Here is an 18,063-nt window from a genome sequence, read left to right on the forward strand (position 1 = left end):
TGAACCATGGTGAATAATGGTACACTTCCAAAAACTTACCGAAATGGTAGCCCTAATTATAGCTGTTATGCCAGATGATGTATTTATTAAACTAGATCAATACAGTTTTGGGTATATTGTATGAGACTGATGACCTGACAAGAATGTTTCTTGCAATCCCAATCAGATAGAGGATTGGAAGTATACACATTCACTTGGGATGAACGACAATTTATAGCCTTGCACCAGGGATATATTGTCAAACTATGTAATGTGTAGAGTCTCTAGTGAGCCTCAATAGAAGAATTGCATCACAGACCCTTAACATTGTGGAGTAAGGTCATGCTATATATAGCAGGGAAAATTTTCCCATCCCAAATCATTTCCTGATGTAGAGCATTGATAGAGACCGTCATTTCTATCCTTAACAACAAAAACATGTCATGTAAGCTACTATAAAATTATAGTCAGTCTTTCAGAAACTCTTCAGAGAGCTGAGGATGTAAAGAAATCCACATGAGTCACAAAACAAGTCCACACATAGCCATAAATTCTTTCCCATGGGGCCTTCAGTGAAACACAGCAATAGTGTATGAATGCTAGGTACAGGGCAAAAGGCTAAGATATATAGCCCCAAGGTGTATAGGATCCTCATAAAGTGCAAGGAAGCAGACTGCTAGAGCCTGAGAGCAGGGTAGGAAAGCTCAGAGACATGACCATGAAGTGGATGTAACCTTCATCAAGCATAAGACCATGGATAATTAGGGCCAGGGAAGAACGGTAGAAAGTTAGAAAGTAAAGAAAACCCCCCAGTACTACATAATATTGGCAGTTGAGCTGTAAAGAGACATCTTTGGCATCTTTCTGTGTTCGGAAAATACCTGAACTCCTCATTAAAATATTTAAATCCAATGGTGAACTGGATCCAGCTAAAGCTGCAAAACATTTATTTTTGTACGGACTTTTTTTTTTTTTTTTTTTTTTTTTAGATTAAGAAACTAATTTAAAAAGAAAATGACTTATCTAAACTAGCACAGATATCTAGGGGCAACACCAAGGCTAGAGCGGAGTCTTCTCACTTCTAGTTTAATTCCTTGTCGGCTGTACCATGTATAGGACTATAATTAAAGGAAAACACTATTCTATACATCATCAATCTCCTTGATCGTTTCTCAAAAAGTTTGAAGTTGAATCACAATTGCCTGAAATTCTTTTTAAATTCTAGAATATTGAAAATGTAATCTTTAATTTTTTTAGCTCAAAAATTTTAGAAAATTCTAAGGTGTCATTGCTTATATATATTTAGCTACTTTCAAATACAAGCAAGTCCTGTGGATGTGTAAATGAGAATGTGAAGACAAGGTAGATAATGTTAATTATATAAAGAAGAAATATGTGCAATGATTAAATCCACAGACTGTGGAGCCAGATTACTTGCACTGGGAAAATTGTCTAACCTCTCCCTTAGCCTTATTATTTGCAAAGTGAGATTAATAATATTATCTACATCATTGGATTGTTATGAATATTAAAAAAGTTACAATATGTGAAAAGCAATTAGAATTGTACTTAATAATATTTTCTGTTTTGTGTCCTATCTGATTGAGAAATTAAGATGCCAGAAAAAATGGGTTATTATAGTGACCAATTCTTGGGTTTATACTTTGTCTGAATAATTTTGAGGGGATATTTGCTTCTGCTATATGATTTTTTTTAAGGATGGCATAAAGAGTTGTAGTATAGAACTTGTTTAAAATCTAAGTGGATTTTCCTCTTATAATTAGAAAGGACTAGCAGATATCATGGTTACCCTAATAGGTATAGCAATAACTATCTTCCTTTATAACTCTCCCTTTCTGACACAGGCAAGAGCAGGAGAGATGAAATTAGTTTCCTTTAAACATGAACTTTTTCTTCACAATATAGGGGGAAAAATGACAATCACTGAAAACATGTTGGTCCTGTTTATCCTTGTGTTCTGTCCCCAAACCATGTTATTTAAAAACAAAGACAAAAACTCAACTGATAGGATATTAAATGCAGGACAAGGGAAATGAGACATCATTGGATGGGGAGATGGATATTAACCAATGGTGAAGACCCCTCCTAAGTAAGTTTCAGTAATGGGAATAGATTTCTTTAGATAAAAACAATAGAGGTCTTTAAAAGATGTATTCGTGAACTTTCAGCAGAATGATGCAAAGAAGTCTGATGAAAAATAACTTCCTTACATTCCTGCCATAGAGCCTGGAATGTTCACCGTTCTGTGACAACTTCTTAAAATGAATGTGGACAAGGACTGAAGAAGGGCGTAAATGAAAAAGTCAAGGATTGCTGGTGTGGGAGATTATTTTTCCTATTTAGAGTTTTCTAATGTGTTATAACATGGTATGTATAATTGAAAGAGTTAAAACCACAAAGTGCATGTAAAACAAAATAAGATTTAATAAGGTTAATTCATTTACTTAAAGGAAGGATACACACTAGAATTAATCTGATATAAATAATCACACAACTCACCAATCCCTACCCTGCCTCCAAGTAGAAAAAGTTAAATGTTCACATAGATATCAGGTACAGCTTACTAAAAGAAATCTTTAATGTTACCTTAAGATTATAATCATTAAGTCTTATGGGAATGGAAAAGTAGTGGTATATTTTAAAAAGAAAAGTTGTTTAAATTTAATTATTGTGAAGATATATTAATACCATATTTGGAAGTTTTAATCAGAAGATTGAAAAGGAGATTTTAAAAGATCCTCAGTTGATTATAAGAAATGCATGCAGAGGTTTTGAAGTTAGAAATTTGTTTGGTTTTATTTTATTTTATTTTATTTTATTTTTTTAATTTGTTTTTAAATAAAATGACAATTGTTTGGTCTTAATGGGAAACCAGTGATTCTATCTGTTAAGTTTGATAAGCAGCAATTGAAGAAATAAATATATTTATTTTGACGGGCACTGATTAGCAAAGTCAGTCCATGAAATATTGAAGGAGAGCACAAGAGAAACAAGGAGGGTAACCCTATGATATTCATAGTTATTCATGACATGTATATTAGGAAGTAATGCTGTGTTTGGTAAAGCTTACGCATAGCTCTTCAAGGGAGATCTTTTCTAAGGCAAATATTATATTTTGAAATTACAATATTAGAAGATTAAAGCCAATAGATATTCTGAAAATGAATATGGACAAAGACTGGAGGGCGGCATAAATGAAAAAGTCAAGGATTGCTACTGAGAGTGGTGAAGATTATTTTTCTTATTTGGAGTTTTTAAAATATACTATATTGTGGTATGTGTTTGAAAGCCAGACAGTCAGGCAGCAGCTTTTAAATTATACAAGTGTGTATAGTCCTGTGCAACTGCGAGCAGATGTGTCTGGTGATCTAGAGGTGTTCCCCAGGCAGTAGTTGCAAAAATCGAGTCTCTATACCAGTGCATAAGCTCTCGGCTAGGAGACCGAGGCAAGCTGCCCAGAGGCAGAGAGAACCTGAAGACCAGTGGGCACCAGCTCATGTTCACGTTCCTGGGGGTGTGCCACACCAGGAGCCTGCCCACCAGGCCAAAGCTCCAGGAAGAGAGAACAGGCCTTTTCTCCAGAAAGAGTGGGGGTGTTTCAGTTTGTGCAGTGCCCCAAAGGTGATGGCCTGTCGAGATGGTCTCTGATGGTTACAGTCCCGTGGGGACCCAGGATTACAAGCCCCTTGGCCACCAGAACTACGAGAGCAAGGGGCATCTCCTGGATGGCAGGTGGCAGCCATAAAGCTCAGGACACCAGACCTGTAAAAGCTCCCCTCCGAGGGAGAGTGGCACTCTGGAGTGCGGCAGAGAGAGGGAGCCAGCGAGCCTGAAAATGGAGCACACATGCCGGAAACAAGCAATGGGACAGAGAGGGAGAAAAGAAAAAAAAAATCTTGAGTTAAAAAAAAAAAGTGCCAGCCTGTTCGAGCAGGTGGGAGAACTTGAAGATGGCACCCTCCAGCCTCTGTTCCTGGAGAGCATCCCAGCAGACCCCCCAAAAGTGTGTCAAATCAGACGTCTGTCCCTCAGGCCAATGCTCCCAGACAAGCCTAGGAGCCTCTCCTGCACAAAAGGCTGGGCACCCCTGGATCTGCAGCTCCCACACCTGGTCCTGAGGCTGGTGAATCCCAGGGTGGGCCCTTTAAGAGCCCAGGTCACTACAGCTGCATGGGTCTTGTCGACTCAGCCCTGCCCCCCCACCCTGTTGGTTTTCAAAGCTAGACATTTGGGGCCAGGTCTTAAAAGTTGAGGGTACCTGATGTGGGGTTCAAACCCTTTTCTCCCCAGTGAGAAGTTCTGGGGTGTGACTTCCTCCTCCTCCTCCTTCCTCTCTGCTAGGGAGCTGCGGGAGAGGGTCGCGGTGGTGGTGGGGTTATGGCAAGATTGTGTCTCAGCCTCTCCTACCTGCTTCTTTCTGCACTTTCGCTGGCGTGCCTCATGCCAGGAGTGGCTCGGTTAGTAGTTTTTTCAGAGAAAGTAGTTCTGCAGCAGCAGATTCACTGTGTCCCTAGGAGAAGGTGAGCTCAGGATCCCCTTCTTGAACTGGAAACTCTCAAATATGTACATTGAATCCAATCCCTAACTGAAACTTGGGTGTATATTGATAAAAATGATCATTTTAATCTTTGTGACAGAAGGGTTATCTTCATTTCTCAAGCAAATAGGATAAGGGAAATGTTGTGACAGTCTGCAAGAAGTTTGTTATATTGTGGGTATCATGTCCCAACTTTCTTCATGACCAATGCTCACGATTAAATGAGTGCTTTATTAAAGAAGTCTATTGCACTGACTCCATGAAATCTTTATGCAGAGATATGTCTCCTAAGTGAAATCAGTAAGCTGCTGAAAGTATGGCTGCATGCTATTTTCATAATTTTTCAAAACTTGGATTTGTGGGAATTATTTATGATCTATTGTTATCTCCTAGCCTCCAACTTAAAGAGTGAAGGGCAAATTTTTCGAGAAGACCGCTGAGAGACCATTCTATTCGATATTTGTTACAACAAAGTCCAACATCTGTCATAATGGTTCTCATCTCTTGGCTTTAAGAAATCATAATTATAAATATGACAGGGAAATCCAGGCATTATGGTATATTTAGAGGCTGAAGGCAAAGTTCCTTGAGCTTACATGGTATCAATCATAGTCTTCTTTCAGCAGTCTGGCATACAAGATGGAAGTCAGTCTTATAAATAAATAATTGACAAAAACACATTTGACGTTTTTTTCCTCAAAGCATTCATCACAAAATTTATCTCAGTAGAACCAGGTGTCCTTCAAGACTACAAAATAGTTTTTGTTTGTTTTCCTGGAAGATATGCTTTAAATTTGTGGCATAACTCTAACAGAAAGGAGTTTACTTATTATCAGAATGGATTCAAATGCCTCTTGAGAAGGAGTTTGTTTAAACCAGTAGAATCAAGGTCCCATACAACTATTATGACATGAACTTCTGAGGAATATTCAAAATGTTCATATCATGGCGTGGGTGAAAGGGAGGGGGGGAGCATCATGTAGTAATGTTATCCAAATGTGGCCATTGTACCAATTCCCCTGGAGATCAAAACATAATTTTTTTGTTGCTCTAAAACAGGTTTTCAAACTAAGGCTGTCTCCTCTGGTGACATATGGCAGGGTTTCAGTAGTACCCAAAGTTGCTTAATAAACAGTGTATAGGGATCCCTGGATGGCTCAGCGGTTTAGTGCCTGCCTTCGGCCCAGGGCATGGTCCTGGAGTCCTAGGATCGAGTCCCACATCAGGCTCCCTGCATGGAGCCTGCTTCTCTCTCTGCCTGTGTCTCTGCCTTTCTCTCTCTTTGTCTCTCATTAATAAATAAATAAAATCTTAAAAAAAATAAACAGTGTATAGTTGTTGCTAAAATATTTTGGGGGTAAACGTTTTACTAGCAACACAAATTATACCAATATGGATAAATAATAACTGCAATACAAAATTCTCATGCTTAAGAGGGTCACTTTGAGCCGGATGCATCAGAACCAACAAAAGGCATGGATACACACTCTCTGCCATTTATGTTAATTCCATTGAAATGCTTTAGAGATAATGCTCTAAGAAAAATGGGAATTTGATGAAGAATTTCAGTAGTTTCACACTTGTGATCACCAGGATTAATATTTAAAAATTATTAGTATATAGATAAAAAGTATCAAAGAAGAACCCAAATGAATAGGTAGCTATTCATGGTCTAGTCATAATAGATACTTAGTAATTGTCTCTACAATTTTATTCCTCCTACATATGATACCATCATCACCTCTGGGGCCATCTTCATCTTTAGGTTCTCAGATCTGCTCCATCTTATTAGAGAAGAGATTTCAGGAAATACAGATCTATGCCTGGGGCACTAAAGATCAAGTCAATTTTATCGTTAGTTCTGATTTGACCCTGGCTCTTTAGTTCTAGTACCTGGGCTTCTGCTGTTTTTAGATTTTAAACACCTGTTTATGGCAACTCCTTATTTTATTCCTAGTTACTTGAGTTCTAACATCTTCCCAGTTTCCTAGCTTCTAAAACATAGGGTCCATGTATGACTTTCCAAAAGCCCCTTCTCCAAGCTCTTTCTCTCTATTGTCTCATCCACTCTTTCTTTTTTTCCATTCTACTGTTACAGAGGTATTGCTATCTAATGTCAGCAATGTATTGTACTATTATTTGTATATTCCTGGTGCTGACACAGACGCTTGCATGCACATATAGCAGGTTTTCAATAAACTTGTCTCAAGTGAATGTGTCACTCTAGGTCTCTGCTCCCTTACTGTGGAAGACAAGTGACTAAATCGATCACAAAACCATCTTAACTCTTAGCTTAGCATATGCAAGTCATCCTGAAGAATGTCTAAGGAGAATAGTCTTCTATTTCAGGTTCAAATGTTATATTCCAACATATACAGGGTGATGGATTTTCGGAAGTGGTTTCTCTCACACATTTAGCTTATTCCCATGCTTCTGTCTTTTGGCTTTCATTATTAGTTTTATTATTCTCCTTATCACCCTTTCTTTCTGTCAGCCCCTAGAACTGCTCTGTGATTTTCAACTTTTTGGTTTCCTCCTGAAAAGTCTATCATCTAGCCTGGGTTGTTAGTGCTCTTCAGTCACTTCTAATTCAGTCATTGGATAGGGAGTGGGAAAGGGTTTTCAGATCTTGAAAGTGGGGTGGGGACCTACAGAAACCTCCAGGATGACATCGCCCAAGTGGGGTATTTGAAAGACTAGTATTTCTTTACTGTTCCAGATAGGGATTGTCATTCATCTCTTTATTATGTTAATCAATAAAAGAGCTGGTGATAGAGCTTTACAAATACAGCTTCCCTTAAGGAGCTATTCTCTTCCATGTTTTTATGTTGAAAGAATGTCTCCTAATCTACTCTGGGCTGCGTGACAAAAGTTTCCTCCTATATCCTCCTTTTACAATTTTGCTGTCTGGATTATAGGTTTTCCTCTATTATTCCAGCCATTGTGGGTGCAACATTGTAAGAAAACAGTCAAGTAAAGGTGGGATGACTGAATTTGTTTAGTCTTACTACTGATGCCTGCCGACACGCATATTTCAGTTTGCTCAACTCTAGTCTTACTAAAGTTCTCCCATAGCAACTGCTTATTTGGGTACAATTTTTTACCTGCCACCATATTTTTTAAATCCTCTGCTGTTCTAGACAACAAGGTTCCCATCCATTCCCATTTCTGCCATCAGTGTTAGCCCTGTTTTAGCAGTTAAATGTATTTTTCTCAGTAATGTTCTTTAAGTAGTTGTACAACATTTAATCTTCTGGATCAAGAAAAATTCTCAAGATGAGAGAATGAGAACCCTGATATAGGAATCTAGTGTGTGAAAATACAGAATCAAACCTTATTTCCTTACAAATCAAGCCTGAACTCTCTGGTGATGGTAGCAGATAGCACATGTTTTGCAATCTCCTCTGGTGATGAAACATTTTCTTCTTGTTGGAAACTCTTTTTTTGTTGTTGTTGTAATTATATGAGGATAGCTCTCTCCTTTCTGGCTATGGAAGGACAGGGAACATGGCATAGGCTAGGCAAATCAAAGTAATCTATTCCCCTGGCCACTGATGTTTGGCGACAACCTATTCAGGCTAATTAGAGACTCAGGCAAATTCCAGCCAGAGATAGTAAGGAAGCTTCTCAAAACAAAACAAAACAAAAGCTACTAGTCTGTAAGTAGGTAACATTAATAATGGGTAACTATTGATAATCCTATCTATTCTAAAGAAACCAAAGAGAAAGCAGTAGACACAGAAGGTTCTGAGAGATGACCAGAAAGGCAATATCCTCTGTCTAACCATGCTTGAAACCTTAGGACCTAGCTATATTTCTAACTTTCCAGTGGTAGGAATTCGTGCATAAACTCCTTTTCTTCCTAAGCTAGCTTGAGTGGGTCTTTTGCTACTGGCAATCTAATGAGTCCTATTTGACATTGCAAACACAAATTGAACCACTTATAATGCTATTTACTAACTGAGACCAGGGAGTTGTCTTGCTTCAGATAAAGGAATAATATAGGAGACATGCATTTGTATCTGAACTGGCTAAAATAAAGAAATCAACATAGCAACAAGGTGAATAAAGAAATATTCTTTTCAAATAGTCTTTCAAGAGACTGGAACTATAGCCACAAAACCAGAACTTCTATATGCATTTTCCTAGTGACTTCAATTATTACATAGCCAAGAAAATGCAGGTATTAACTTTATTTAATGGGGTATACTAGGAGAGTCAAACTTTCTAAAACAAGATATTCAGATTTGAATGGGCAGGGAGATAGAGAAGTATAAGGATGAAGGAATGTGGAATCAGTTGGATATTAGAAAGGAATTCTGGTTTATTAAATAGAAAAAATAGGGCAGCCCGGGTGGCTCAGCGGTTTAGCACCGCCTCCAGTCCAGGGCGTGATCCTGGAGACCCGGGATCGAGTCCCGCGTCGGGCTCCCTACATGGAGCCTGATTCTCCCTCTGCCTGTGTCTCTGTCTCTCTCTCTGTCTCTGTGTCTCTCCTGAATAAATAAATAAATAAGATCTTTAAAAATAAATAAATAAATAGAAAAAATAATGATAACCATTTTTGTTGACTGTTATGGCTATCAATTCCTTCTATGTGCATGCACAGCACATAACTATTCCTTGGAAAAAAGTCTGCAAGTATTAATAATTCTGTTGTATAAGAAGGAAACTAAGGCTTAGAGAGGCGGTGAAAGCTATAGAGTTAAGGCATAGGGGTAGAGTTTGAACTGAAATCTTTTAAATTTCAAAACCCAGAGGGCTTCTTTCCTGCCACTATACCATCCTCCTCCCTTGGAACAGGGACACCAAAGAGTACAGTGACTGACAATACATTGATTTCATCAGGTTTTAGCAGAAGACCCTAAGGTGGGCAGGAAAAATAACTGAAATGGCAATCCTATCTTTGGCTATCTCCTTAGGCTGAAAGAATATGTCCATGGAAAGGTGATCAGCATAGTTTCATAGTTAGGAGATGGACTGTGGAGCCAGAGTCCCTGCATTCTAGTTATGACTGCAGCACTTGCTGATTGTCACATCTTGCACAAGCTATGTAACCCCTTTGTGTTTTGGTTTCCCCATTTTAGAAATGGGGCTATTAATATATACCTCTTAGGATTGCCTTAATAATTACATACATTAATGCTTGTAAAGCTTTTAGAAGAGCACTGGATGCATATAAGCACTACGTGAATGTTTATTAAATAAAGAAGAGGCCAGAAAGTCTTTTTTTCTATATTTTAATTTTTGAATTGCTTCCTCTAGGTCAACATGTCTCAAGTTTGATGCTGTTTTTGTCTTGGGCTGGATTATACTTTGTTGTGGGGGCCGTCCTGTTTAGTGGCATCCCTGGCCTCTACTCACTAAATGTCATTAGTACAACTCCCCCCCGCCCCCGCCACCCCCCTCCCCACTCCCCCCCCCACCCCGCCGCCGTCCCCACCCTCACCCCTGCCTCTGCATTGTGACAACAATTTTCTCCAGACATTGACATATTTCCCAATGGGGGTGAGGGGAGCAAAATTGTCCCCTTTGAGAATCATTGCTCTCCATGTAAGAATTCATAGCCTATAAATCTTGGGGTTGTATGTAATCATTAGTAGCTACAGTAATAAAGTGGAGCCAATTGCTAGATATCACTACAGACACTTCAAAGTTAAAATCCACAAATTTGTTCAAAAAGTTCTTGAAGGCATAGGATGTTGTCACTAGCTTGCTGTATAGCCTACTCAGCTTCATTACTTTTTCTCCTAAATATAATTTCTCTCTTCACTGTCCTCTGGTCTTTCCGTTTCTGTATTTCCCCTCTGTGCCCTTCTCCGTGTAGCAACTCTGCATGTCTACCAGCAGGTGGTATCCATGAATAATGTGCTCTACATCTTTTCCTTTGCAGGCGTGATCAGATTACCTCTCCCACACTGTTGTGCCGAGACTTAATAATGGTGAGAGCTCTGTAGGGATCTTTTATTCCTTTCCCCTAACTTGAGGGATGGGAGGATGTTTTCAAAAAGACTTTCAGAAGGCTGCTTGCTACACTTTATGTAACAGCAGATATTATGTGTATAACTCTACTATTTGAGTTGGATGGCATTTGCTTTGCTGATTTGTGAGAATCCTGCTACTTTGAATACCTAAATTCTGTTATTTCACTCTTAACTCACCACCAATTAACTGCATTCCACAATTACATGTGACAATGTGGGGATTGGCTTAAGAAGATAATAAAAGAAGTCTAAGTAGTAATATCTTTATCTTCTGCATTTTAAGTGTCCATAAAAACTCGTTGTCTTCTCTTCATATATCAGTCATAATGTTGATGCATTCTAATTCTGGTAATGAATCATAATCATATGGAAATAAATAAGCATTTTCATATGTCATGAGGTATTTAAAGGTATCTACTCATTATAAAAGCTTTCAGATTTCAAGAAGATATATATTTGATAGTAATATGATTATGTTATAAAATTTCAGTATATTACAGTCTTGTCCCTTTGCATGCATCTATCTGAGTCTACCAAATTTCCCTTCTCTAGATTTTACTTTCTGATTCTTAATTCAGCATAGAAGGACCAATACCCCTATTATTGTATTATCTAAATAGATTGGACCTGCTCTTTGGAAAATGGGTACAGGAAAACTTCAGAAATACTGTAGTCATTTTTGAGCCCAAAAAGGTGGAATTTAAAACAAAACTTTTCCCTAGAAGTAGAGGATTAAAAAAAAAGTTGAAGAGTAGGAATCTAAATTAATTTCATTCATCTGACACATTGGAAGGATTTTTGCGGTTTCACTTCCCTTGTGCCCCTTCTATACTTGCTATGGAATCAAATTAAACCAGTCGTTTTCTCCAGCTTCACAATCTATATCTGGCCTTGTATTCCAATCAATATGGTAGTGATCAGTATTGATCTTGAAAAGAGTTGAAATGACTGGCTCAACTGTGCCTTGGTTTGATCAATTGTTAAGTACAGACCCAGTGTTAGTTCTGTTCCTTGTGAAATTATGATCCAACAAATGACTCCTAATAGAACTTTGACAGCTTAGTAATAATAGATTATCCTCAATTAGTAAAATAAAGTGAGGCTTTATCAACTAATATGTGTCAGGTAGTTTTAAACATATTTCCACTTTAAAAATTATTAGAAGTTTGGAAAATACATTTTCATAATATTATAGGATTTTCTACATCATGAAAAATTTGAGCTGTCTTCATCATCATTTATCCTTCACTCATGTTTGTCAATCATAACATTTTGTCACATCTTTATAAAATATATAGAGATACTATTTTATCTCTATTGTTGGAAATTCCTATGGATGCCATCCTGATTTCCTTCTTATTTATTCATAGTAGTTTCTCTGATAACTTGTTTTTTAATTCAAATTAAATTTTGTGAGATTCATCCATATTGATGCAACTCTTACATAGATGAGTAGAGTGCAATTTATTCATCCAGGCTTCAGTTGAAGAACATTTAGGTTATTTACAATTTGTCTCTCTTAAAAATAGTACTGCTGTGAGCATTTGTGAACATGTCTCCTTGTACACATGTGTGAGATGGTCTCTAACAGAGAATTGCAAGATCATAGGAAATGCTTCTTCAAATTTATCATGTATCCCCAAATTGTTCTTAAACTTACACGTTTTCTAGCCATGTATTAGAGAGTTCTTCTTATTCTACAATCTCATCAACTATTTTGTATTATTAGACTTTATTTATACTTATTTTTTGCTAGTCTGCAGGTATGAAATTGTATCGTATTGTGGTTTTATTTTGCATTTATGTGATTACCAGCATGTTGCCCTATGTTTGTTTGCTATTAGTTTTTGTTTTTCTGAAAAATTTTCGTTTAGATCTTTTGCTAATTTTTTTCTTTGTTTGTTTGACTTTATTATTATTATTTTACAGAATTTCATACAGAATGGCATGCTTTGCTGATTAGTGAGAATCCTGCTACTTTGAATACTTAAATTCTGTTATTTCACTCTTCTTAACTGTCTTAACTGTCTTAACTTGTCTCCCATCTTAAGCCCCTCAACTTCCAATCTTGTTTTACTATTTGTACTATCACATTTACTGTTTTGTAGGTTATTTTAAAAACAATTATATTTGAAAAAAAAAAAACAAAAAAAAAACAAAAAAACAATTATATTTGAATTTTATTTCCCTCATGGTAAAAACAGTAACATTTTCTTCAGTATTACATAAATACCTTATTTTTTTAAAAGATATTTTATTTATTTGAGAGAGAAAGAAAATGAGAGAGAAAAAGATCAGGAGTGGGGCGGGGAGGGCAGAGGGAGAAGCAGACTCCCCACTGAGCAGGAAGCCTGATGCAGATGTGGAACTCAGATCATGACCTGACATGGAGGCAGATGCATAACTAACTGAGCCACCCAAGTGCCTAAATAATATATCTTTACATTAATGTATTCAAATGATACACACAAATATAAGAAAGTCAAAATCTCCTGAAATCTCACCATCCCTAAATAATTACTACTAACATTTTAGTTAATTTTCTAATGTATCTTTTGTGCATTCACCCACACTCTCAGACACCTACTTTTACTGTAATTGGATCATATAATTGTCCTTCTTCCTCTCCCTTCCTATTCTATCCCCCATTTCCATTTTCTATCACTCCAGGTAAAGCATGTTAATAACCTTGATTTTCAAGCCAGCAATGACATCTCACATCCTTTTCATGCTTTGACAATCTGAATGTCTCTTCTGTGACATTCTTGAAAAAACTCTCTACTTCTAAGGGCTCATATGATTTGGCAAGACCCACCTATATCTTCTTCCTATCTTAAGGTCAGCTCTGCCTAGAAAGTAGTCACTGGAGTAAAATGTATCATATTGAAGGTCCCGAATATTATGCAGGGCATGTAAACCAGGGGGGTTGAAATTCTTGGGGGGTATCCTAGAATTCTGCTTACCACAGTCTGCCATCTGGCCTCCAAAGATTCAAACCCTTGCCAAATGCACAACACATTCATTGCCTCCTAAGAATTCCAAAAGTCTCACCCCATTACAGCATTGGCCCACATCCAGAATCTCCTCTAAATCTCATTAGCTCCAAAGGCTAAATTCTCAACATTTAAGTCATCTAAATCATATGCAGATGAGGCTGTTGGGTATAATCCGTTAAGTTTAATTCCTGGGGCATAATTAATCTTTGTCCATGGATCTGTGAAACTAAAGAGAAAACTTATATGAACCAACACTCCCTACCTATAACTGTAGGATGAGTATTATTAACAGTTATAGGCATTTCAATTCAAAAAGGACAAAATGGAAGGTAAAAAGGAATCATTGGTCCAGCGCAGTTCTGAAATTTGGCCAGGACAACTATTTAGCCTGAGTTCCTTGATGAGGTTTCAGGACTTGGAGATAATCCTTCACAGCTTTCTGTTCTGCCCTCTGAGTGCTCATTTGTGGCTAGAGGGTCTTGGCTGTGTTCTATCCACTCTTGGTTTCACCCTCTTAGTCATATTTCCTTTTCTATGAAAGGTAGCATGTGCATGTGTCTGAGTAATTTTATCACCCTGCTTCCTTCCAGTAGAAATTAGACATCCAATAGCTTCCTTTCATTTGTATTCTTTCTGTTCCTTTGTAGTTTTTTTAAAACACTTGTGTATTTTATATTTATTTTTTGCATTTATATTTTTGAGGGATATTGTCCTGTATTCTTTTTTTCTTATAATATCTTTGATTTTTGATATCACAATAAAATCTCACCTTATAAAATAAGTTGGGATGTATTTCTTTATAAATTTTCTAAAAGATAAAGATGGTTTTTAAAGTTGGTATTTCTTCCTTAAATATTTTGTAGAATTCACCAGTGAAACTATTGGAGCCAAAATTTCCTTTGTGAGGCTCTCAAGTATGGATTCCATTCTTTAATGTGTATAGACTTATTCAGGTTATAAGATTATGTATTTTTTTCTTGACTGAGCTTTAATAATTTGTGGCTTTCAAGGGATTTGTTCATTTAATCTAAATTTTCTAATTAATTGGTATAAAGTTGTTTACAATGTCTCAAGATCTGTAGTGATTTCCTTTATTTCATGTCTGATATTGAAAATTTGCATTTTTTTTCCTGATGAGCTTTAACAGAGGTCTTCAATTTTATTGATATTTTTATTTATTTATTTATTTTGGTGGGGAGCAGCAGAGGGAGAGGGAGTGGGAGACTCCCAAGCAGGTTCCATGCTGGGCTTGTGGGGTTCGACCTCACAAACCTGAGATCATGGCCCAAGTCTAAATCAAGAGCCAGACACTTAACCTACTGAGTTACCAGGCTCCTCTCTTACTATCTCTTTAAAGAATCAGCTTTGAAAAAAAAAAAAAAAGCCAGCTTTGGTTTCATTGATTCTATTGATTAGTTTTTAGTTTTCTGTGTTCAATTTCATGGGTTTCTACCTTTGTATTTTTTTTTTCCCCTTTCTGCTTTTTTTAGGTGTAATTGTCTATTCTTTTTCTACTTTCTAGTGGAGAAGATTAGACCATTAATTTGAGACTTTTTTTTTTTTTTAGATTTTTATTTATTTATGATAGTCACAGAGAGAGAGAGAGAGAGGCAGAGACATAGGCAGAGGGAGAAGCAGGCTCCATGCACCGGGAGCCCTATGTGGGATTCGATCCCGGGTCTCCAGGATCGCGCCCTGGGCCAAAGGCAGGCACCAAACCGCTGCGCCACCCAGGGATCCCGAGACTTTTTTAATATAAGTATTCAATGACTAAAATTTTCTTCTAAGTACTGCTTTAGCTAAATCTCAAAGATATTGATATGTCTTGCTTTTATTGTGGTTCAGCATATCTTCTAATTTTCTTTGTGATTTCTTTCGGATCGCTGAGTTGTTTAAATGTAAGTTGTTCAATTTCCAGATATCTGGGGCTTTTCTAGAAGTATCATTTCTGTGATTTGTAATTTAATTCCATTTCAGTTGGTGAACACATTGTGTAAACTTTAATCTTTTAAAACATTTTTAAGATTTATTTTATGGTCTCTTTTTATATACATTTTATGAGTACTTGAAAAGAATATGTATTTTCAGTTGTTGAGCATAGCGCTATATAATTGGCAATTAGGTGAATGTAGTTATTTTCCCCCAGTTTTATGAAAATATAATTGACAGATAACATTGGGTAAATTTAAGGTAAACAGCCTGATAATTTAATACAAATGTATTGCAAAATGATTACCACAATAAGTTCAGTTAACACATCCATTTCCTTGCATAGCTACTATTTAGGTAAATGTGGTTACTAGTGTCATTTGATTTTCTGTATCTTTATTGATATATATTCACACCTTCACCATTTTGGGTTAAATTTTTTTTTTTTTCTACAGACTCAAGTTGTTTCTAGACTATTTTCCTTTAGTATATTTTGTAGTGTAGATCTGTGAGCAATAAAATCTGTTATTATTTATATGAAAATTAATTCATTTCATTTTCATTCTTTAGAGTTTATCTTTTCTGGATGTAAAAATCTTTGTTAACAATTATTTTCCTTCAGGCCTATAAATATGTCATTTCAACATCTTTTGACTTTGAGAGTTTCTGATGTCATATGTTATATGATCATTGTTATTCTTCATGTAATATGCCATTTTTCTCTGTCTGTTTTAAGATTTTCTCTTTATTTTTGGCTATCAGCAGTTTAAGTATGATATGTCTAAAAGAGCTTTTATTTATTTATTTATTTATTTAATTTATTTATTATTATTTTTTTATTATTTTTTATTTTTTTGAGCTTTTATTTTTATTTTTAAATCTTGCTTGGAGTTCGTTGACACTCTTGGATGTAGCACTAAGTCAAGAGTAGAGGTCCTTTGTGGTCTCTATGTCTCTATTAGCTTTTCCTCTCTGTCCCTTGAGATCTATCCCATTGCTCATAGTGTCATTGTTAGCAGGGATTTGGGCAGTGCTTTATACTCTGAATTTTGCTTTTTTCTTTCCTTTGGTTTTTACACTGCCATGATTTCCCCCTTTATACAGTCTTCTTTCTCAGGTCTGAACTCGAGATTTCTAGAACTTTTACTTGATAAAGGTATACTTTGTTTTGTTTTATTTATTTATTTTTCTGTTTCCCATTGTCATTTTCTCCCCACTGCCAAGTCCTTTTGGGACTCCTCCTAATTTATAATAGGTTTTGTCTTTATATATTCTATATTTCCTAATTTTCAAGATATTTTCTATACCTGACTAATTCAATATCTAGCTTCTAAAATTAAAACTATTCAGCTGTATCTATTTATGATTTAACTATTTATTATGTTTGTAATTTTTGTTGTTTTTTTTCTGTTCTATTTCAAATTATGTCTTTATTTAAAATATTTATTTTGTAATCTTTATTCAATAGTTACAATGTCTGGGGGCTTTAGGAAGGAGGGTCTCATCCCAGTGTTGTAACGAGTGACACAGCTTTATAAAGGGCCCTTAGTCCCAACTTTTTCTTTTGCATGATGCAAAAGTCTTCTCCCTATTGAACTTTGAACTTACTGGCCCCTTGGTGACAAAACCTGGCATTGGTCAACTCTGTAAAAGAATATGAGTGCTCTTTAAAGACATGCAAAGTAGGACTTCTTTTCTTGTTTAAAACACAACATAGAATCCTGGGTAAAAATATGTAATACATATTTTGAATCTATTATTGGCAGTGACAGGTGATTTTGATCAAAATTTGACTAAATAGTCATAGGCAAGTGGTTATTACTTTTAATCACTGTTAAACAGAAGCAAATGACAATCTTGTTTATGGTCAGAACAACAGAAAGGAAATTAGCTCCTCATCTAAGACTTTAGGAAATGAAGCCAAGTAATTATTGTAGAAATAGGGATGAAGTGTCAGCCCCTGTAATGTCCAATATTTCTTTCCCTGAATAATTATTCTGACCTAAAATGCTTAGTGAACTCACAAATCTTTCTTGGAAGAAACAAGCCTTAATTTGTTAGTGGCTTATTTGGGGTTCCCATTCTTGGAAAGGATAATGTATTAATTTGTATTTTCAAGTTTCCAGCCAAACTTATATGTATACAAATTGCTATCAATATAGATTTTTTTTTCCGTATCATTATTTTTAATGTCCAATGTTTATAATATGAGGGCCGGGGCTTTCTCCTCAACTCAAGTTTATAAATTTTCAATTGGCTTGTGAGGCCAATAGGGATACTTCTTCTTGTCTAATTTGGTTTCTGGGAAGACTTCATTCAGGTCCTCAATGGTCATCTGATCAAATGGAATTATGTTCTTCATCTTCTCCAGCTCTTTTTCATATTCTTCAATCCTGGCCTTTAAGAGGGACAAAAACTCAGCACAGCTTTTCACATCTTCTTTTTCCTCAGCATCCACCTGGACAGTGTATTTATCCTCTGGCACAGGAACCTTCAGGGCATTAAACTTCTTCTCAAAGTCATCTACCAAGCCAGCCTTTGCCACATTGGCCTTGTAGTAAGCCCAGTCAATAGCAGGTGGTTTCTCAGGAAGAGTAGCCAACCTGGAGGTAAGCAT

General features: G+C 36.4%; 1 protein-coding gene across 31 annotated transcripts in view; it reads left to right on the forward strand.

Annotated features, from left to right (window-relative positions):
- Positions 1–18,063, forward strand: part of GNGT1 (G protein subunit gamma transducin 1) — a 346,832-nt gene that overhangs the window by 25,412 nt on the left and 303,357 nt on the right. The gene's annotated exons all lie outside the window — the stretch shown is intronic.

Source organism: Canis lupus, chromosome 14, assembly GCF_003254725.2.
Source record: "Canis lupus dingo isolate Sandy chromosome 14, ASM325472v2, whole genome shotgun sequence".
NCBI classification, from domain to species: domain Eukaryota; kingdom Metazoa; phylum Chordata; class Mammalia; order Carnivora; family Canidae; genus Canis; species Canis lupus.